The 23,848-nt window shown below is 38.5% G+C and overlaps 1 protein-coding gene across 2 annotated transcripts in view; it reads left to right on the forward strand.

The window, feature by feature from the left end:
* The window catches only part of SYT1 (synaptotagmin 1), a 337,461-nt gene that overhangs the window by 188,954 nt on the left and 124,659 nt on the right, over window positions 1-23,848 (forward strand). The window lies entirely within an intron of this gene.

The raw sequence follows: 23,848 nt of genomic DNA on the forward strand, positions 1-23,848 counted from the left end.
ATCTGGCATTTTGTGAGAGCAGAGCAAGATGGGTAACAGTCCTGAAGAGTCTCAGTTCTATTTTCTTGGTTTATTTCAGTAATAATTTCTCATCATCTTTAAATGAGTATTCCTTTTGGAAATGCAGTTTCTATATCGTGAACTTGCTAGTCTGGTACTATATGTAGGCTGACAAGAAGTGTTGTGTTTCCAGTACTGGATGTTTTAATGACTGAACACAAAATCTTTTACCCTTAATGAAATGGTATCTTGGGTTTGCTGTGTACTCAGGAGATTTTTTATCCTCCTGTTTCTCCAGATTACTGTCTGGAGGATTGACTTTGAAAAAAGCAGTATCACACCCTTGAGTTCTACCTAGCCAGCCATTTATCAATGTCTCAATTAAATGTTAAATTCATATTTACCTCCAAGTTATGAAGATGTTTTGCTACTCTGCTAGTCATTACAGCAAACTGATACATCAGAAATGCTGAAGGTTGAAGAAGAGGAAATGCATTTGCTAGGAAACTGCATCAGGCAGCATTTCAAGTTTTGTCTCTATTTCACTGTGCTGCTGAATTTCCTTATTGTTTTTATGTCCTTACTTTATCTTTCAGTGTAACATTTTTGTTTTATATTGGCACTAAGAGAGTTACGGATGGCAACATGTTTGCAATGTTTTGAAGTAAAGATGCTGGAATGGGAAATGTGGGAATAAGCTTTTTCGTACTACTCTATGGAAGCCCCAGTTTTTCCATGCTTCAGTTAGCTACATACAAAACCAAGATAACATTTCCCTGCTGCCTGCCATACTATTTCTCCACTTCACTGCAACAAAAGAACACTCAGAACTGCTAGGTAAGAGAGCTCTATACATATACATCTAGAGGGCTGTAGAAGGATTAATCCCGCTAACTCAGAAAAGGGAGAATTTGTTTCTTGTTTAGAACAGGTTAGTTTCAGTTGTTCTTTATGCCAGTGTGAAAAACTCTTAACTTGTAGCCCAGTGAAAGCCAATATCATCCACCCCTTTTCCCTTCCCTTTGTTTTCCAAGCATACTGCTCCTTCCCACAAACTACGAGCGTCATACTGGTTTCAGGAATAGCACCTATAGATTGAAAGCATTCTGATGGAATATATGCACTGGGTTGAAAGGACTGATAAAAAAAAACAGAGATTTCCAGACTGCAAAGAGGCTGCAGACCTGCCAAAGTGCATCGGACATACCGTGGGGTGCAGAAACCTGCTGGCACATCTTTGATGTCTTGCCTGTCCCCAGGGCCTGTTCTCATTGCTGGCTGCGGGAGCAGGGAGTGGAAGCATTTCAAACTTTGTAGGGAAGGACTTTGAAGTTTGTCAAATTCATCTCAGTATGGAAGGGGAAAAAATCTGCTTGAATTATTTTTACATGAGGAGAGAATTGCTTCCTGCTCAGCACTAGGCAATTTCAGATTGTGGCTCTCAAATGTGCACAAACACACTTTTATGGTGTTTAACTGCAGGGTTTGGGTTGGCACCACTTCAGAGGAATATCTGAACATTCCCACTGGATATTTGAATAATGAAGGATTAAGATTTTGTGTATGGTATCTAAATGTGTATGTAGTTTTACAACATAAGTCTGAAAAATATCCTTTTAAAAAATTCCTAGGTGTAAAAATCTGTAAAATAAAAGTTGAGCCAATCAGTTTACATCCAGCTTTGACATCTGACTTGCCTCCCTCTTCATTAAGAGAAGTCAGAGGGAGGCAAACAGAGCAGGAGGGTAAGAGGAGGTTAGAGCTGTGTCAGCTGCCTTTCCCCTCATCTCTTTGAACAGTTTTGCTGTCCTTGCAGCCTTCGTGCCAACCCCCTGTAACCCTGAGCAGTACCTACAGCTGAAGGATTGCTGGCTGTGCACAAACGTCTGTGCTGCTTCTAACACTGTTATCTGAAGATATGTGCCTACTGGTGAATCTGTTCCTTATAGTCTAATTATATTGTCCAGTGCAACAACTAAAATATGGCAAGGGTAATTAACAAAAGAAAACAAAATCTTTTCTTTTTTTCTTTTTTCTTTTTTTTTCCTTTTTTTTTTTTTTTTTTTTGTTCCTCAGCCTGCTGGGAGCATCCACACAGCCACGGGCTGTAGCTGACCCACTTCTTGATTAATCATACAGCAGAAATGACACTGAGGCAGCTAATGCCATCTACTGACTGAAGTAACACTGCCACCGGGATAGTCTGCCTCAAATGACACTACAGGGCTGGCAGCATTAGTGATAATCAGAACATTATGTACACCTCTCTGATTACATAGAAGCTGAGACTGAGAATTTAAACCAGATGCTTCAGAAATTATCATTTGTCTTAAGCTTGTTCTATAGCAATACTGCTAAGAAGCTAAAACAGTCCACCACTGGAAAAGCCTTTCAATAACCCAATTTTCAAAATTTAGAAGTACCTTCTCTCTCATAGCCTTCAGTGAGATTTGTGCCCTCCCAGAGTCTCTGAAAATGTGTTTTGCTATGAATATATGCTGTAACCCATTTAAAAAGGAAAACAGGCATTTGCCCCTTTTCATCTCCTTTCATTGTTTTAATGGGTTTTACTCAAGTGTTATAAAGCTGTTTTCACATTGGAGGTGAAACTGGGCTTTTTATTTTTGCGAGCTCCATCTACACTGAAGACATTATCAGTGTTAGGTGAGTCTCTGTTTGTGCTACCTGCAAATAAGCCTTTAATTTTCAATACCTTTTTCTGTGTTTATCTTATCAAATATATTGCTTCAGTGCAATATGCAGAGAAAATCTGCATTTGAAATAAGAGTCATATTTCCTGCTAAAAATCATTGAGCAAGTTGGATTACATATATCTGCAGCCTCCAGGTTAATAACAGAACATTCTCTCTAATAATGAATAATCACCTCTACACAATAAAGTAAATCAGTGTGCTCAGCTCTTCCATAACTGTTTTACTATCGCTACCACTCTTTAAGTCCTTCACTTTTTATCCCTTGATACATACTCCAGTCAGGATTTCCTTTTCCTTCTCATCATAGACATTTTTAGATTAGCATTTTCCCATAAGGTTTGTCTCCTCTCCTTCAGCATTACTCCTGAATTCCCTGTGCAGGAGGAGGAATGGGGGTGGGTGGATAGCAATTCTGTCCTGGGGCAGTGTCACCTGTGAAGAGGAGATGGAAACCTACATCTTAATTCATCTGAATTCGGTGTTCTTTCTGTATTTGGTAGCCCCAGTGTCAGGGACAGAGCTGTCCTCAGAAGGCTGAAAAGCCAGTCTGAAATATCAATTAAGGTCAAAGAGGTACACAGCTCTAGTCCTTTTAGATTCTCATCAAGTTTAAATGTTAATATTGAGCTCTGTGAAATACAGAGCTGAGGGATTTACAGACTTACAAGTTTTTGAATCTATGGCCATTACTATTTAATTAGTTATTTCTCTTAACACAAGTTGACTTCTGCTTTTGCTTTTTCTAGTGTTTGATCACTATACTCCACAGTCCTCTCATCTGAAGTCCGTTAATGAATATTACATGACAACAGAAGATGGTGGAAAAAAATGACTCTAGTGGGGTTCACTGAATATTCAAATATTGCATTGCAAATATCCACTGCTAAACCATTACTTTATCCAAGTCTTCACTGATTTTGTATACATAATCAGAACTTTTGTGTACCTCTTTTTTCTCCTCCAAAGGAGAACAGGAACAATGTATAAATTTAACAGTCTAGAGCAGATATGGCTGAAAAGGCACTGCCTGGGAATCCAGATGCTATCAGCCCTTGTATGCAGTTCTTGAGACGTATCCATCCTTACATACAAATATAAATGGGCTTTTTTAATTTTTGTCTTCAGAAAAAAAGCTGAGTTTTGGTCAGAAAAAATACTTAGCTTCAGGTAATGGAATTATTCTTCTGCTTTTAAAGGTTATTTTCTACTCTGCCTCTTCAGTGCCTTACAAGTGCTTCACAAAGCCAGCTGCTGAGGTGCCTAGGAAGGGGTTCAGTAAGAAGGGCCTAAAATAACACCTAAATGTAGGTGCATAATGAAGAGAAGATAAAGATGATCGCAGGTAGCAGCTGCACAAGGCAAAACTACATTTCACAGTAATTGTAGTGGCCTACTTGTGTCATTATAGGTTCAGGGCCTCTCCGCTTCTGAGTTTCTGTTTCTCTCGTCTCTTGGCAATGACAGCAGATGCTCTCAGGACTAGCGTGATGTGTCCAGATTAAGAAGAAAATGCTGAAAAAATAGCAGAAATTCTACTAAGATCAACAAGGGACAGAATAAGTTGAATTTTACAAAAAGAACAAGCTTGTTCACTCTAATAAAAACACTAGGAACATTATTTGAAAAATACTGATGATATAAATATTAGCAGGGGAAAAGTACTTATGAAGCTAAGAGGCAACACTGGCCATGAGTAAACTTAGATCAGGAGTTAAAGATTTCCAACTGTCAGAGCAACGAAATTCAGTAAGAGTAGGAAGAGAAACAAGCTGAAGTGAATTTCAGAGGAATTTTGATAGATTGCTGAAAAGGACTGTATGATACTCTCGACTGCAGCAGCTGAGTACCGGAATCTAGATTTAATTGCCATATCTCCCAACTAAGTTTCAATTAGGACTATATTCTTCAAACATATTGGAGCTTGAGAACATTTTTCTGGAATGCTGGTTTTCCACACAGGTGCATCATCTTTTACAAAGGTTCTCATGGGAAGAATTTTTTGTAACAGTCTCTCCACAAGAGCACATAGTTAATCCTGTTCATGTCCTGCTATTTTCACAGAGTTTAGGTTTTTTGTAGTTTTTCTTAAGGATAAGTATGGGGTGGTCTGTTCTGTAAGTTGGAATTATTTCAGAACATATGCAAAAATGTGCAGATATTTTTCTAGAAATCAAAATAGGGGAGCTGCTCCAAAAGTAATGCTTCCCCTTTTATTATGTTGGCCCACAACTTCAGAGGCAGATGGAGGTGGTAAGGCAGTAGAGGTTGAGCCTTCCCACCAATATTCCGCTACATTTTGTTATTGTGTGACAGATGGCAGCAGAGGAGCAGTCTGAGAAAATGGTGTCTGACATGGAAGTGCATTTCTTCCATGCAGAAAAAATGGCACTCACTGACATTTATCAACACTGAACGTTTATGGAGGCCAGGGAATAAACATGAGCACAGTCAGGGTGGTGCATTTCAATAGTGGTGACAGCAGTGGGTCACTTCCACTGCGCAGATTTTTAGGAGCTCAGCATGCAGGCTCTTGATCATTGCCGGTGAAAATGCACAGCTAATGGTGGTGACTATATTGAAAAACAGTATTATTGTGCTCTTTGTATCTGTTGTATTTTCCATGGAAATAAATAGGAGGCATTATTTTCACGGCAGCCTTCATTTGCCCATCTATATATCGTATCCATCTGATACAATTAGGCTGAGTTATTTTACCATGGGAGCAGTGAACTAAGCTTTCACAACTCTATGAAACATTTATTCTTGATATCAACAGTTTTCAGAAGCTTTATGCTTTTCTCTTCACTTGCTTTTCAGTATAATTGGGATGAATGCTGCTTAAGCCTATCCACATGTTACAATGACGTGTCATGTTCCAGCAAATGAGTACTTCAGTTGTAGACTCTACCTGTAACAATCTCCAATCCATAATTCCAGGGCATGACCCTATTTTGTCTGCGATTGTCACTGGGTTGTCCTTAATTATTTTGATATATTCAGAGTTCCCGTATATAGAACTCTAAAATGCTGCATCATATTTTGCTACTGTGTTTTCCCTTGCATTTAAATTTCTTGAAATGCCTTGGAATTTTGTCACGGTGCCTTCATACATATGCATGATATGCCAGTGCAGAAGACAGAACTCTTTATTTTTAGAACTTATGAAAAATGCATCCAAACTTCAAAGTTGAATTAGAAATCAAGATTTCTGATTAGATATTTTGGGATTCAAATCATACAAGACCACTAGAATGTAGACAATAAAAAGGATGCTATTAATTTTTCTTTAGAGAGTGGAAATTAAATAAATAAATAGAACTTTTGTAAATCTCAAGCATTGGAAGATTGGAAATACATAACTAAACTGAAATTGACAATTTGGCTGCCTACACTTTGTAGGCAGCTTGTGATAGTTTTAGTATGATTGTATATTGTTTCTTCCCAACTACATCACCAAGGATTTGAAGTGTCCAACAACAATTTGTTTTATACATCAGAATTCACTGAAACACAAACAGAAACAAAACATGGTGTAGCCTACTGATTTCTGTATTATATGATGACATAGAAAAAATTCAGGATTGGACTCCTTTCTTAATACATTTGTAATAAATATTACATAGATACATATTGGTCATATTTATTCATACCAAGCAAAAATGCACTAAGTTTTTGTAAAGCTGAAAATGTTTTATTAACTTTCAACTACCAGAGATGTACAAGTTTAAACTCCTTACAAGTGACTGAAACTAGAAATTTGAAATGTAAATCAAATAACAGAGCCCATTGCTAGTCTGTGCTTAATAGCTCTTGCAGCATTTTGTATTACAAGTATTTCACCTGACTTCTCAAAAATAATTTCTACAGATCCTGTTGTAACACTTGTTTTGCTTATATGCTTATTGAACTGAAGTAATGTGTTACCTAAATGGTAGCAGTATCAAATGAAAAACTTACTGAAAAATTTGAAACATTATCAGCTTGGCATGAACCAATAGCAATGTCAGAAATGTATTCCCAGAGGTAGAATTTGCAAACAAACTTGACATCTTCTTCTTCGTACCTTCCAGTCCTACATTTTATCTGCCTGTTTTCATGGATAAAATCTGAAGTTGTTAAATTTGTGAAGCTTGTAATGTCTTTGAACTATGTCCAATGCCTCCAGCTTGCAGAATTCATAAGCTTCACCATTTGAAAATGATTCACTAGTTTGCCCTTCCAATGAATTTCCAGTATGCCAGAGGAAGCCCCTCTTCTGTGCTTAGGAACTGTATGCACAAAAATACCCTGCTGTGCAGTTTACAAGCTGTGCAGTAGAACAAAGATGTCAACACAGAATCTAATTCCTTTTTTTTTATTTTTTAACAAAGAAAGTTTTCTTGGGTGAAAACTGCTTTATGCGCAGCTCATTAACAGGTTAATGTTTGCCTACCCAGAGCTATGCTCATTTGCAGAACCTGCATATTAGCTATAGTATTTAGTTAGTTCCTGCTCCCAGAACTCAAAGCTCCTCCCAGAACAGGAGGGTGACTGCTGCATACATGACAAATTGTATTTTTAGCTGCTTATGATTTATTCTCTCCAAACAGCAAAGCATTTAAATCATATCTACCCTAATCATTAGACATTCGCTACATTCTGCAGTTTGAGATATACTCACAAAATATTGTCTTTGTGCATTCAATTCTGATAATTATTGTCTAATGTGAAGAGACTCTTTTCAAACATTAGGTCTTCCTTTTCTTACCTGCTCTACACCCCTGCCCTTCTCAATAAAAAACAAAGCAAAAATCAAAACAAAAATTTTGACACCAGACAATAAAAATAGCATTTTTTAAAAGAAATGATGATCACGGAATCATAGAATTGCTCAGGTTGGAAAAGACCTTCAAGATCATCAAGTCCAACCACAACCTAACCATACTACCCTAAAAACCCTTTGCTAAATCATGTCCCTGAGCACCACATCCAAACGTTTTTTAAACACATTCAGGGATGGTGACTCAACCACTTCCCTGGGGAGCCCATTCCAGTGCTTAACAACCCTTTCTGTAAAGAAGTGTTTCCTGATATCCAACCTAAACTTAGCCTGGCACAACTTGAGGCCATTTCCCCTCATCCTGTCAACTGTTACCAGATTGAAGAGACCAACCCCACTCTCTCTGCAATCCCCTTTCAGATACTGGAAGAGAGCAATAAGGTCTCCCCTCAGCATCCTCTTCTTCTTCTTCTCCAGACTAAACAGCCCCAGTTCCTTCAGTTGTTCCACACAGGTTATTTTCTCCAAGCCCTTCACAAGAACATATGAAAAAAAGTCCTGTGATTGCTTTGAATTTAGCAGGCACTAGGTGGTGGCCACTTAAGTGACTTTAAAGCAACATCTAATGCAGTTGGGTGTGAGAAGCAGTTATTCCAACAGCAGAAGTGAATTGGGTTGTTTAACTTGTTGGCTTCTTGAGCATTATAGCCATTTTAGTATAATTAAATGAAGATGAGTTGGATGACTATTACTTTCCCATATTTACAGAGTTTAACCATGATTCATACTTAGTGTGTAAAGTATGCAACAGAAATGTAGTAGATCTTGGAATATAGCCAAGTGCTGTTCCATGTTTATGAGTATACAGAAATATAGAGACTTACTATACTAGATTAAACCTGCATTCCATCAAGTTTAATGTAGGTGAGTACCCATTCAATATAGTATATAGTGTCTGTCAGTATTTAGAATCAGCTGCTTCAAATAGACGTGCAAGAACTCCTAAAGCAGCCTGTTGTGGAGTAATTTCTTGTACAGTAAATCACTCCATACCATTTACTGCTCAGGGTGTGATATGCACATAAAGGAACAAGGCTTTGTAGCTTTCCAAGGATGGCAAACATAGTTCCAGGAGAAAGGATTCAGTGTGTGGGAGAAGACTGTTTAGGTCACATTGTAATTCACTTTCCAAAGGATAAATAGAAATGTCTCTCTCTTTGCACAAAATACAATCTTCTAATCTCTCATGTGTCTCAGGAGGAGATTCTTGGCTGTGTATGCCTAGAACATATTAAATAAATAAACAAACTTGTTAAAACATAAGCCCTAAAGAGTGTACAGAGATTTCTGCTAAGAAAAGTTAAGAATTGTTCGCGATAGGTGCCCAAGACACAGTTTCCTACTACTTTTTCAGTACTAGTTTCCACTGTAAGTGCCAGTGGTGGGATAACAATATAGCCAATTAATAGCATCATTAGGATACAATGTGCAGTGGAATGAACAGGTTTGCTAAAAAGTCTCTTATTTTCTAGGCTATTATAATGAATTTTCTTACACAAATCTTTTAACAGTCCCATGTTCTAATGAGACAGCCATTCTGAATTAAAATTTCCATCACTCCTAAGCAGTTGTGTCTTACAAAAAAAAGTCTGAGAAGAATTGGTTATTATTCATTCCAGCTATGGTAAATGAATAGATCTACTTTCATCTGTTGGAGCGCTGAGCAGCTGAAGCTATATTTTGCAAACTGAAGCATGTCCTTAGCCCATTAGTTAGATTCAGAGCACCAAAATCAATAAATATGTTCTATCAAATATTTATGTTGCACCACAACTGCCATTCTTAGTTGTTTTGGTGTTGGGTTTTTTGTTTTGCCTTTTTTTTGTTGTTGTTCTAAATGGCCATTGTGTATCAAGGGCTTCTGTAACTGTGCTGAGCAATTCCTGCACAAGTAGGTAGAGCTTACACTGAAGAAGTGGCATGTTTGCTCGTGAAGTCTCACTTCCTTCTGAAATTGGGTAATGCCTCTTTTGGGATCACCGCATACCTTACAAGTTCTGCTGATGTTTCTGCACTGCAGAGATCTACTGGCACAGCTGTGGCTTAAGCTAGGTAGGCAAAAAAGAATAAAAAGGGGAAGGAAGGGATTGTTGGTGAGAGAGAGGAGAGGTACAAGTCTATGAAGCTGTAGGAGGAGATTTGGAGATTTTTCAAAGACATGAATGGTTGCTGCATCTAAATTTTCTTTTCTGCTTTTGAAAGTCTCTCTCATTAATATGACACAGAAACCGAGGTAAGATAGAGGGGAAGACTAAAGAACAAGAGAGAGAATATGCTTGGAGAAGGGATCTAAAGAGAGAGGCTGAAAACAGTTAATGAAACTGAGAAACATAATCCTTGAGATAGAAGAGCAGCACCAGTCAGAGTCCAGATGAAAGAACAGGGAGCAAAGAAACAGCCACGAGGGTGAGAGGGGACATGCGACACACAGCTGACAACACCAAGTAGATAGAAGCAGAAACTTGGCCTTGAAAAAGTACAAGGAGTCAAAGTTAAAAGAAATACACTTTAACGCAGATGGTGCTGGGAAGTCCAGTGATGATGAGGGTGTCTGTTTAACCTCTCTGCACACAGAGAGTGCATCGCCAGGAGCTGGTTATGATTTCCCTAACTGAACACCCATTACAACATGTTGTGGCTTCCACTCTGGCTACACACGTAGGTCTCAGGAGTAAACTCTAAATGCCTTTTAGGCTAGCATGCATATTTCTGCATAACTCAACCATTATTATTAACCTGATTCTCATTTCACAGCGGTTACCAATTGCCCATATTGCAGGACGGCTCGTAGCCAGAAGTGTAAGTAGGCATCAACAAAAAAAAGCAGACCAACCCCTGTACCACCTTCCCTTGTCAGAAAGAATTAAATAGACAAATATATAGCCCCAACTCCCATATTTCTAACTGCTGCTCTAAATGCAAGGCAATAGTCACCTGTGTTAAGCAGAATACAGACACTTGAGACCGCAGTATCCATTATATCATTGCTATCTCACAAGGCAAAGTGGGTACTATTCTCTTCCCATATGGGCTAGATATATGAGAGATATATGAGCTTTAGCTGCTCTGTAAATCCATGTTTTTGATTCAAGTATTGCAAAAGACCCAGCAAAACCTGTAGTAATTGTATAACTAGATATTCTTGTTATGTTGGATGAAAAAGCAGAAATATAAAGGCTTCAAGATTATCTTTAGAAAGACTGAGATTATAATTTCAGTGTTGCTGCAATACAAAATCTCAGCTCTGATTTGATCTATGACCACAGGACTGGGTGCTGCAGGGCAATGCTCATCAGCTGTGGTCCCACACTTATCAGGTCCTCACTTTGAGTCTGCTCCAGTCTGTCAGGAAGAAAAACTGCTGTGTGGAGCTATTCCCATGTTGCAGGCAATGTTTTTTGTTGTTTTTTTTTTTAATGTTGTGCCATCTCAGCTTGATTCATGAAGTTGCACTGAGGGGCTCTGTTACCATCTCCCTGAGTTTTGTTCCTTAAATTGTCCCCTGCTAATTATGAACTCTTGGGACTGGAGTGGGGGATAAACAGATAATGAGTGAAGCGCTTCCCAAGCTTTAGTGAAGATTCTGCAACACAAGGAAATGGCTGAGTGTGAGAGGTAAAAAGAATTTGTTGAATCCAGATTAGGCCAAAAAGCATCTTTATATCACACAGTTCTGACTGGGGTTTCACTGTGCAGGCAGACAAAGGCATCCCAGTGCTTCTGCAAGCGCTCCTCACCTTTCCTTCTGCTGCTTACTAACACCCTCTGATTTGTGCCTGTTAGCAGTGCCCACTCTCAGCTGGTGCCTGGCTGATGTGTGCAGTCCTTTGCTCTTCAGCATTTCTTCTGCAAGAGCCAGCAGTATGTCACAGAGATGTCACTCTCCTTTTTTAAAGACAGCCAGCTGACACTAAATTTTCTTCTCTCCCAACGGTGTATTTTGGCAGTAGGTTTCCTTTGCAGCTGTGAAGACAATTTGCATTTGGAGAGTATTGCTTTAGAAAGAGAAGGTATTTAACAGAGCTAACAATTATTGTTTTCAAATGGCTGGAAAGGTGATGAAAATTTCAGGCATTGCTTTTGCTCATGGATTAAAAACAAATACCGCTGTTTGCCATAAATGCTGCTTCTCTATTTCCTGTGGTGATAACTGGTAGCAGCTGAAACACACATGCTGCCTTAACCCAGATTTCAGTAAGAGGGAACTTCCATTGGAGACTGACTCCAGGTTTCAAAACTTGAAAGAGTCAGGCTGCACAGGGGAAGGACATGGGAGCTGTGATTGTTGCTAACTTCCAAGGAGATGCTTTGGCCTCTGGCCTTTAGGTACTCTGTGAACTTAAAACTGTTGGTTTTGTAATGAAGAAGTGCAGAAGGCAAGAAAAAAGTGCTGCTCTATTGTGCATTAAAAGAACTAGACAATACACTTTAACATATAAAGTCTATTTTTCTTAGTTTAAACAATTTTATATTACCCTCTTTAGGGCCTTTTGGCTGCAAAAAATATGAACAGAATGAAGTTCTAAAATACATTGTTTGAAGATTCTCTCTCTTTTTCTAGCAATTTGTATTAAACAAACAAGAAATACAAGGTTATAATTAAAGGACTAGTAGTTGCTGCTTGTTTTAGAATGACCTTGAAGTGGTATTCTTTTCATCTTTCATTTTCCTTTGCTAATGTACATTCCAGTAGGGCTAATTCCTCTTTTTTCCTCCAAGGGCTTTGTCAAAGTGAAGGCGAAACTCTAACTTTCGTCTCTTCATATTTATAATAATCTTTTTCTCGTCACGTTCTTAACATTATATTGCATCCACTTTCATTCCATTGTGAATGTCCCTTGTGCTCTAAGTCCAATTTTCTGCTTTTACCTCACAGTGCTTAAACTATCCATTCTATTCTGCTCTGTTTTCAGAGAACCAGCTCTTAGCAACTAGATAACGGCCCGATACTGAAGGTTTCTTCTTTTCACACAGTATAATATATCTTTTCTTTTCCAAAGAGATTTTTGGAGCTCAGATACCTGTGCTACAGAACAAAGCATCCACGTGCTTTCTCTTTAATATCTCCTCTCAGAATTCTGAAATGCTAACTTATTTATTACTCCGCTAAAGAGAAAGCAAACAATTTCATCAATCATGTTGAATCCTTTTGTGCTCCCTTTTTGTACTGTAAGTATAATCTCTGGAAAGCTCTTGGCTGCAAATTCGATAAAGAAAGCCAAGGGTTTCTTTAATAATTAGCACTGCATTCACTCTGCAGGACTGAGCTTGCAAGTCGGTGCTGGCATTATCATTGGATTCCAGTCCTGTGTTTACTTGCTTTCATGAAGACAAAATGTCCACACAACAGTGCAGAAATGCATGTGCTGGAAGAGTCTTAAAGATTGTGCTGGCCTCCCTGCATCCTGCTTCTGTTTTGGCTCAGTATCCTCATGCTTTCCAGGGCAATGCACTGTGATTTACAGATTGCAAAGGGCAGAAAGATAGCTACCAGAGGCTTGATATGAAATGAAAATTATTAAGTCTCAGCAACTTCCTCCTCTTGAGCTCATGGAGCAGCAGGGAGCATGAGCATGGAGTTATCCTGCCCATCAGCCAAGCTCACCAGCCAGGCAGGGCCAGCACAGAGCCTCACAGGATTTGTGCCTTGAGTGCTGAAGCTCCCCTAGTTGACACTATTTTCAGCTAAAAGCTTGATAAAGAAGCATATACCAGCTATGGTGACCTAGAAAAGTGGGAGCTCACTGTGTAAGTATCTTTGTTCTGTGCTCTGTGGCAACAGATAGTTTTCCTGCCCATGTATGCTCAGGGTTTTTTAGTTTTCATTTTTAAACGTATTGTGTTTATAGGTTGAAGTTCAGACGAACACATGGTTATAATGCGATAACTGAATGTAGAGCTTCACAATAAACAAAGTAGAGGAGAAAAGAGAAAATTGAATAAGCAAAAAAAAAATCATAATCACATTGAAGCATTCAGTTAAACAATGTGAATATCATCATCATCATCGAAGAAATTAAGATCTGAAACAGATTTTTTTAACTATATAAATAAGATGTCAATACAAAGTAGAACTCGGTTTCTACCACATTTTATTCTCTTAAAACTGCTGTTTTTCTGGATGAATGTTAACCGTAGAGCACTTATTGTACGTGCAGCCCTTCTTCTGATGTCCCATTTGGACAGTAAGCTCAATCACTTAAATCTAAAGGAAAAATTAGATTACATAGCAATGTGGACAAGGGTGTTTAACTGTGAGACATCTAACCTGCTGTATTGCGTTGAAAAATAACCACACTGTAACCAGCAGTCTAAGTTTAATTTTATTTCTAGAAAGCAGAAGTAAAATTTGCTTGAGTTTGCATCCACAGACTAGAAAAACTAAGTAATCCTGCTTACAGGCTTTTAACAGCATTTTCCCACCAACAAGCACTCAGTCAGTGACTTAAAGCAAGAACTGTACAGAAAGAAGAAGCACGGAACAAAATTGGGAAAGCCAACAGTAGCAATAAATCAGCCATGCCTATTAAGTAGGATTTCTATCTCCCCAGGTTGTTTTGGCAATAGCGCTAACCTTAGCTGCCCTCCTGCAGCAGTAAGTGGCTAATGAGGCACAGTGCTCTATCAATCACTGCCTCAGTCAGAATGCTACTGCACACTGTTGTCCAAATTTAGGGTAGATCCATCCCTTGGTCTAAAAGGGCATGATGCTCTGGGACTTCACCTGCCAGCCTAGATGAAGCACGCAGGAGGATGATTTTCAGAATTCAGCCCTGGTATCTCAGTTGGCCTCTGTCCAACTGAGGGCTTGGAGGATACAGACAGATGAAGAATTTCTTTCAAAGCTGTGCTGACTTCCAGACAGAAATGGGTGATATGACCCACAGCCAGAGACTCTAGGCTGCTTCAGACATCTCATATATGCAAGCGGAGCAAATACAGTTTGAGGAACCCCAATGCTGTACATATAAACACCCCTACTCTCTACAACCTTGGACTGTGTCATAACTTCTGACCAGGCTTCCTGTATGACTTCCAAGATGTGCATTCCTCCAAGTGGGAGTCAGCACACTGAGTGAGGAGTTGCCTGATCAGCAGGATGTGCTAAAAACGGGAGTAACTCATAAATCCCGCTCCTCCTGTAGACAGTCCCTACCACCTTCTTCCAGGTAAGGTGTGTGTCCTCTCCTGGCAGGCACCCAAAATCTTCTTTTTCAAAAAATAGAACGGGGATGACTCTTCCCTGTCAGAGTACAAGCAGAGGCTGCAACACCATTGTGTGCAAGTGTCAGTGATGAGAGAGCTCACTCATGAAGGAAGCCTTAGGCCAAAGTCTATCCAAAGGGCCTTCTCTGTTCTAGAGAGATGGGTCACAATGAGCATTTGCATGTGTGAAGAAACTCAAAGTTTTAAATGTATGAAAATCCCTAGTGGTATTCAGTCTTTAACAATAATAGAATTTTAAAAATCCAAGTATTTTTTATTTTTTTCATTTACTTTTGTTGCTTCTTTACATTTATTTTTAAATTGTTTTCTTTAATATTGTTCATGTATGAGTTAGATACAAAATTTTTGTGAATGGGACCCTTGCTAAATTGTTCACCTATAGAAATAAATGCATAACAGGAAACTGTCATACAAAAACAGAATAATGTTTACACTAAGTTTTTGTAAACTGTCTCAGTTTAGAATTAGAAACGTTGAAAATAATTTCAAGTATTTACAAGGACAACTTTTAAAAAGACAGCTTTCCAAAACACTATAGGGAATGCATAATTTTTAATCTCAAATTAGGATCTTTTTTTTTTCCTTTTCAGTGGAAAAATGCTACAAGTTAGGAATTAATTGTCTCGTAATTGATTGATAATTTTCCCTCCCGCTGTGTGCGGAAAGCTATTGGATGATGGCATATCATTCTCAACAGCAGGAAAAAGTATCAGTCATTATGTGACAATTAGTTCCAATTTCAACTATTTCTCTTTCTGCAAGCTGATAAGACTGCCTTCAGTGAGTAAGCATAGTAATTAACCATAAATATCAGGATGTTTTTTAATTTTATTTTTAACTTTAAAAACAAATCTCATTGCGGATGCTTCCTGCGCCCCATGCTCTTCTTTTCCTGGATTGATTATGTTCATGAAATATAATTTCCATGTAGCTACAGTTACCAGAACCTGTCACAGCCAGTCAGCTTTCATTGATGGTTTTGCCAGGTTGGCCCTCATTTCAGTGTTGCTCTGATGTGGTTGAAGAAAACCCTAACCATCTTTTTATCAGTGTGTCTTTCTGAAAAGTGTGTATTTCCTCACAAAACTGCTATCTGTTTAGTCAAGACAACAGTCACCTCAAAGCAAGCACTGTAGCATACCATTTTTCACACATCAGAGACGTACACCCATGACAGATATACAAAGACAAGTGTATCTGTACATGCACAGGTATTTACACGTACCTGAATGATCCTGAGATTTTTAAGTCTAGAATGTGTGTCTGAAAAATCTGAGTCCTTTATCACTCAGAATTTGCAAAGCTTGATGTACATAATTCAGTCACATGTGAATATTTTTCCCATTAGTACACTTAGGTGACACATCTTGAAGCCTTACTGCCAGATACCAATTGTTTACATTTTTCTAAATGCCAGTCTTGTAATTTTATCCTGAGGTCTGAAGAACTTGCTGAGCTCCTTCCTTCTCCCACCTACGAGCAATAATGCAGCCCAAACTTTATCTGCCTGACTGTAAAATATAATCCTGTGCTTTCATGTATAACTGTAATCTGCAGTAGCTTCCCACAGATCTCATAGTAATCAACTGGTCTTTGAAATTTAGTTAATAATTGTATTTGTGATGCACAGGAGGAATAAAGTCTTGCTCATTTTCTCTTAGCTTTTTATACTGGAGATGTAACAGGGAAAAAAGCACTCAAAGTTGAACTTAGAATGTGTTACTTATTAAATTCAGCATAAATGACTGAATATACATGGAGAGCATCTTTTTCAGAAGGTGCCATTTTTATATAGTAACTTGTCAGAATCACACTCAAAGTTGCCAATTATTTCACAACCTAAACCCAAGATTTAACTAAACTGTGAGGTAGCAGTGAACTGTACATCTCAGGTTCCTCCATTTGCTCTTTGCTGCATGTACCTTCCTGCATGTTCCTAATTAATTTCACTAATCCCATGATAACTGAGTGCTGAAATTGGGGTGTATAGGGAATCTCAACACAAGGAAAAGTCAAAGATATCAAGCCAGAAATATTAATAGCATCCCTCTCCATATTATTTTGTGATTTCTGTTGTTTTGTTCCTTATGAATCTTCGACGTCACAGCAAATCTCTGTGACACTTCCCAAGCTATAGGCTTTATTAGAGATATTGATCGGACAGTAGCCAAATATGTGAATATAAATTGATTTTTTGCAGTGTACACAACAAGGATTTTATTGATATAAAGGGCTTCATTATTTGCAGGATTACTTTAAAATGGTTTTGGAATGAAAAGAATTCTCTGTGGACTGTATTAGAATTTCATGCGTAAATGCAATTGAACACTAATTTTTATATAAATTCTTTTGTCTTACACTGCTGTATAAGGGAAGTCTGGAAGTGAATACCAGGGGAGTAGAAATGCAGATTACAGCTTCGGGTAACAAGATGCAAGTGGGAAAGATGACAGAATGATCATGTGGGAGGAAATTGCTGCAGTTTCTCTCTCATTCCTATTCATAACTCTAGCTGGTATCAAGGATCTCAGTCATTCTGAAGCAGCATTTGCAGCAGTAGAGGAAGGCAGAGGGGTTAAATTATACGTATTCTGATGCTTTGACGGTTTTGGTAACCTCACTGATGCTGAAACATTACCACGGTGTCAACATCCAGAGAGACAGCCCCATCCCCATTACCTCTAAAAGTCAGAAGAAATGCATGACTAAGAAATATTGTGTACTTGGGGGAAAATTACAGTTTTAAAATGCACCCAGGGAAACAGGCATTTTATACAGTGAACATGTGCATGGGGCCTGCCACTCTTGACTTGCCACACTGCTGCTTGCTCTCAGTTTTTATGTTTTTTTTTTTGTGAGCTACTGTGGCTTCTCTGACTCCAGCATCAAGGAATGCAACTTTGCAGCACAGTCAAAAAATATGGCTTTTAGCTGGAAAATAATTAGCATTTGCCTTACTATTATCACTTAAATTAACAGAAATATTATCAACAACTTAAAGTTAAAAATGAAAATATCATTCTGCATTGCTTGGCATTGCAAAACACACACTGATTAGCTGTTCACAGATTACATCAGACTGCTCTTCTGCAGGAGGCAACGTTTCCCCTGCATGGACTCTGCAGCATGAGAGATTTTGGAGCCCTGTACACTGAACAGTTCCACCTTATTTAATAATTGGTAATCAGGAAGCTGAGGGAGAAGAACATATATTTTGCCATGTAGTGAGGAGTTTGTCTTACTCCAGTTGTCAGTGTCCGTGTTTCTTATAAAATAATATTTTTCACTGTGCAGATAATTTCATGTGACGTTATATGGTTAGCTTGGAAACATGCTTGGAGATGAAATCATATTTTTTAATCATTTCAGTTAAATAAAATGTTTATCATTACGGGCAACTGTGGACAATTTTATGCCTATCCTACATATATGCTATATTTTTTAATTATAAAGCAAATAAAAAGTGAATCAGGTTAAGAAGAATACCTAAAGGTAGGGATATTGTTTGGATTTAAGCCATGCTAAGGTAACAGACTTTCAGTACGAATATTAGCTAGGAAATCTTACCAGATTTCATTTTCTCCCGACATTTTAGGTGCTTCTTATCCCCTAATGTGCAGACATGCATGCTTTGTGTGGCTGTTAGAAGTTCTACGGGTGAAATTCCTATCTACATACACAAAACTTCTGGACGGTTACACTGCCAGAAGCGCCTCAGATAATAACTAAATCGATGTCTGAGAGCAGAGGAGCAAAACTCTTACAAGCCTACAAAAAAGGAAATGCTTTGATTTGGATATTAAGTTACTTTCTGTCAGCTGTTACTCTAAAATAATTGTTGCTATTTTAAGGAAATTCTGAAGACTGATACTGAGCTCATGCTCAATAAGTGGAAGATTTGTTGCATGCTCCAGAACTGTGCTGTAGATAACTTAGAATACCAGTTGTTGGCTTCCTCAAATAACAGTTTTGGTGAACTGTCATGAAACATTTCTGCCAAGCTCTCCTGTCTTGGAGCTGCAGTGCTGCTGCCTGTCTTGGTATGTCTTCTGTCACTCTCAGACTTGCTCAAACTTGTGCTCAGAGATCCCCCCTCCATGTGTGCCATGTCTTCATCCGCAGTGACCAGCCACCTCCTGGACTCTTCCTATCTACAACATTGTGTTCCTTTGTCCTGCTCCAGACTCAGTGGCAGGACTCCGCTCACATCAATATTTCTAAACCTCAGCAATAAAGTAGCCATGGAATGTAGGAGAGATTTAGCTGATTTGTCTTGTTTTTTTCAGTCAGGACAACAAAAGTGTTGATGTGATATTAGCAGTGAGCATTAGAAAACAGTTTTACAGAGCTAATGCACAACTGGGATCTAGAAAGTTTCAGCTGGACTGATGTTTTACATTTGACACCAGGAGAAATGTTTCTTTCTCTACTCAAAGAGGGGCAGAGAGGCAATTTCGGTGTAGAAGAGCAGTTGCTGAGGCAGTTTTTGTGCATCCGGAGCAGCATGGGTGGGGCACCTGACTTTTCCCACCCAAGTTTTTCATCAAACCTTTGATTCCCTGACATGTCGGGCCTGAGCAGTACTAAATATGAATTGCACTGTAAGCCTCTGTGGTAGTGGTAAAAAGGCTGTTTTGATATGTCATCTTTAGCGTGACCTTCCATTCTTCTGAAAATGTAGTTACAGAACCATCTTTAGAAAAAGCCAAGAAAGTCTCTTTTCTGAGCTTGTCTTTTAAAATAAATGTCTATTACTGAAGCTAGAAAGATAGCATATTTCATTAGTAAGAAAATGAATGAGTATAAAATGTATTATTAACATCCCAGAATACTTCAATCTAGAGATCGTTTATTGTAGATATCTTTAGACATTCTAGTAATGTTCCCATCTTCTTAATGATGAATTAATTTCATTAAAACAGTCTAATGGAGTAGGGTAGAATTTCACTGCAGTGTCAAATCTTTCTCTGGTACTTACCCTGGCCATAGCACCATTGAAAGCCAATCATTTCTTCCTCTCAGTGCATGGCAGCTGCAAACAAAAACAACACAATCATATGAGTGATATTTCTGTGTGATTTTTTTTCTCAGATAACATGATCACATTCCAAGTTTTATGTAACTACTGGGATGCTGAAAAAATAAAGGTGCGTAGGAAATACCACTTAGCAGTCTAGATGCCAGTTTACAGCTTTGCATGCTAATGGACATACAGTGACTGTAGCTGTTACAGCTACAGCAATATGCATTGAATAAATGGTGACAGTTACCTCTGAGAACTTACACAGTTACTCACCATAACACTACATCTGTATGATTTAAATTTTTATTATGGCAGAAAAATCTGAGCAGCAGCAAAGTAAAAGGACAGTCTCTAATAAATACCTCATGATACCTCCTTTGGTCAGTGTGGGATTTCTGACCTACTTGCCATCTCATTGTATCCTGTTTGTATTCAGCAAGTAAGGGAAGAAGTAAGTAAAATTATATTGACTGAAATACACCATGCAGAAAATTTCTGCCCATGGAATTAAGTATACACTAAGTCCTTCGGTATCTGCTGAGATGTATGTGCTGCCAGTTAACCACATAGGAATCATATAAACTTTTTTTGCTATCATTTGAACCTTCCCTTCTACCCACTTTTTCTTTTTTTTTTTTTTTTTTTTAATTCTAGTATGAAAGTCCCATTATTTGGCAAAAGATCACAAAATCATAGAATATCGCAGGCTGGAAGGTACCCACAAGGATAAATCAAGTCCAGTACAGGACCACACAAAATTTAAACCCTATTTCTGACACCATTGTTCAAATACTTCTTGAACTTCAGTGGGTTTGGTGCTGTGACCACTGCCCTGGGGAGCCTGCTCAAGTACTCTGTTCTGCTTTCACTCCAATCCTGAAGAATTTCACAGGAATCAGTGTGAACATTTCACATCTCTCTCATTAATGCTGTCACATTATTCAGATTATTTTTCAAAAACCATTTAAAACAAGTATCAGTTTCCGCTGGGATTAGTCCTTTCAGGTGGAGCACATCCCACTTCAGATAGGCCTGAATGTTTGCAAAGAGAAGTTGTTGCACTGGAACACGAGTTTTTCTGAGGCTACTCCATGCTCTGTAATCAGCCAAATCTGAAGTCTGACTCTCTTCTTTCCTTCTCTCTCAAGAGGTGTCTTCCAACAAGTCTCTCACCAGCAGGTTCCATACCAGAATGCAAAAGCAGTCAGCCAGTACTTTGTACCTCCATAAGGAAATATATTCCTTTCTGTGAATCTCCAGGGTGCATTTGTAAAATATTCACATCCTTCTTTTTCAGAGGAAATGATGTAGAAATTCTGTAGACTTTGGAGCTGATAGTCATTTTTGTCAGGATTTTTCTTGCATAGGGAACAGTAGGGTTCTAAATCCCCGATTTCCTCAAGGCTTTAAATCACCATGTCTGCATTTTCAGTCAACACTTGCCTATTTCTGTAAAGAAATGACAGACATTACTTCCATGCATTCTATGTGTTTTTTTCAGAAGTTTGGTTTGTTTGTTCATTTGCTTCACAACTGTTTCTTAAGGATTTTATGGCACTATTCAGGATGGGCAGTGTATACCAAAGAATCAGCATGCGGAGGGACTATGCTCTGTGTTGTGTTTTATAGAAGCATGTAAAAGAAATAGGTATTTTATTTATGACCATAAATGTGCTCTTACTTATGACTCCATGTTACGCGTGCAACAGGTATTCTTTCATGACTGGCAGTATCATCACAGTAGTGAACACCGCACTAGAAGCATAATTGAATTCTATGACTTTCCATTTTTTAACTTATAAGAAATTCTTGCTTGCAACTGCCATTTCATAAATGGCAGATAATCTGCTCATCTTTTGTAGATCTTTACCTTTAGCAATGCACCGGAGCACTAAAGTAACCTCTTTTTTTTTTTCTTGTAAAAGGCCAGTTTAAATCTAATTATCCAGTACTCTGCAGTCTCTAATAATACGACTGTGTTTATACCATTATGGTGGGAAGCTGCAGCATTACAATAATAGAAGCTATCAGATGTTATCTCTGTGAGGGAGTGGGCATGTGCTCTTCAGAAAATTCTTTTCTGCAGACAGCTTTTTCTGAGAGGAGATGCTTCTTCAGCCTCTTCACACCTATTTAAAATATCAGGACAGTGTCATTGGCGTGTAAAGGTCAAAGGCTCTGTAGCAAGTCTCAAAGCATTTGTGCATGCCTCATTAGGTGTAGTAACCTCTATCTGCACTAGGGCTCTGCTGAGGATTGTTCCTGGAGATCAGAGAAGTACAGTAGTTTGTTACTTTTTCCTTTTTTTTCTTTTTTTTAATAAATGAAAGTGTAGCACTTCAAATTTATTCTCCTAATATATTTTCAAAATACAGCTCCAAAACTAGAAGCAAATAAATTACATTTGCCTTAATTTTTAATTAGCTGAAAGTCATCACTGCAAATTGCGTCTTCCGTTATAAAATAAAATAGTCGACTGCCAGGCCTGAAATAATTAACCAATATATTATAATTAAGCAATTTAATTTTGATTTAATTATGATATATCATACAACTTTTCTTCTGATGTAACTGACATTCACTGACAAAATGCTATAATATAAAACAGCATTAATGTTTACAGCTGATGGCTCTGCATGTTTTGCTTCATAGTATTTGGCATTCATCAGAGCATATGGAAAAAGTCTCCTAGCCTGAAAGAGCTGGCACGTAATTCTGCACTACACAAATTATGCACTACATGTTTTTCTCAATAGTTATTGTGAGAGGCAAGGGGGGAAATCTTCACAGACATCAAGCTTGAGCCAAAGTTCATGGATATTAACTGGAATCTTTCCATCAGCTTTGGTCTGCTTTAGATAGCAAACTGCTCCCATGTTGTTACAGGCAAACAGATAAGACCGCATGTATATGAAATATTTATGTAGCTATCTCACATACACATACTTTGTCAACATCAACATGATTTTATATTAGGCTAGAGACTGTGAGGACAAAGGCAGAAGCAGTGGGCAGGCAGGGAATACTGCTTCATTCAGTGCTGCCTTAATAAAATTGCTGCAAAATATCCATCAAATTGCTACTTCAGGACAAGGCCAATCCTCTATTTAGTAAACATCTTTTTATTCAGATGGTGTGTTAAATGATGACTTCTGTTCCAGAATACACTTATGTGCAGACCCTTGTGTAATGACTGGTGATTTCCACAGGTTTGTCTGCCTGCAGTTGGGCACACACTGAATCTTTCTAACTGATGGCTTACACAAGAAAAGTTGAAGGACAAAATGCCAATCCTCATTTGGATCTAGTGATCTGAGCACTCTCAGTGTATCAGAAATGCTAAGTCACAGCTTGAAACAATGACTGAGAGCCTGCTGGGAAGGCAGGATCAACCCAGGGGAGCTCCAGTGTACACAGTGCACCTCAGTGTCTGGAAAGAGTGGAGCCAAGATCCACTCTTCCCCACACCTCATTTAAGGATTGGCAGTGGAGGCAAGGGTATCTTACTGGAGATGCTTGCCTAGTTGAGGCCTTCCCAGGATAAGCAGATTCTGTCCTTTATTTCAGCATCTACAGCTGCTGCATTTAGGCATATACTCACTTGCTGCAGTGTAGGTTTTTGCTGCCCCACTGTTATTGCTGCGCTTTCCATCACATCATAGTGTTACACTTAGCAGCATCTATGAAAGTGATCATGTAGGGCAGGAAAGTTCACAGCCTATTATGTTGCATGCAGTCAGATGCTCCTATGCCCCTTTAATTTTGATGTGTTGCCTTTTTTGCATGATGTTTGAATTTCTCAGCAGAAGGTCCAAGGCCAAGTTTCTTTTGGGACTGAGAGCAATTGTGCACTCAGAGCAATAATGAGTGTTTGTTATCTTTCAAACTCTTTCTCCCTCCGGTTTTCTGAAGAATAACAAAGCATGATTAGTCAGATTAGTGCTATTTAGGAAGCAGCAGAAATTCAGAACAATGTGTTCAATCCAATGTAAACATTTCAGCTAGTCTTCTGATAGTACTTAAGTTGCACTGTGTAATCACCTTCACCCCACTGGCCCCAAATTC

The sequence above is a fragment of the Meleagris gallopavo genome, chromosome 1, assembly GCF_905368555.1.
Source record: "Meleagris gallopavo chromosome 1, MGAL_WU_HG_1.1, whole genome shotgun sequence".
Classification (NCBI taxonomy): domain Eukaryota; kingdom Metazoa; phylum Chordata; class Aves; order Galliformes; family Phasianidae; genus Meleagris; species Meleagris gallopavo.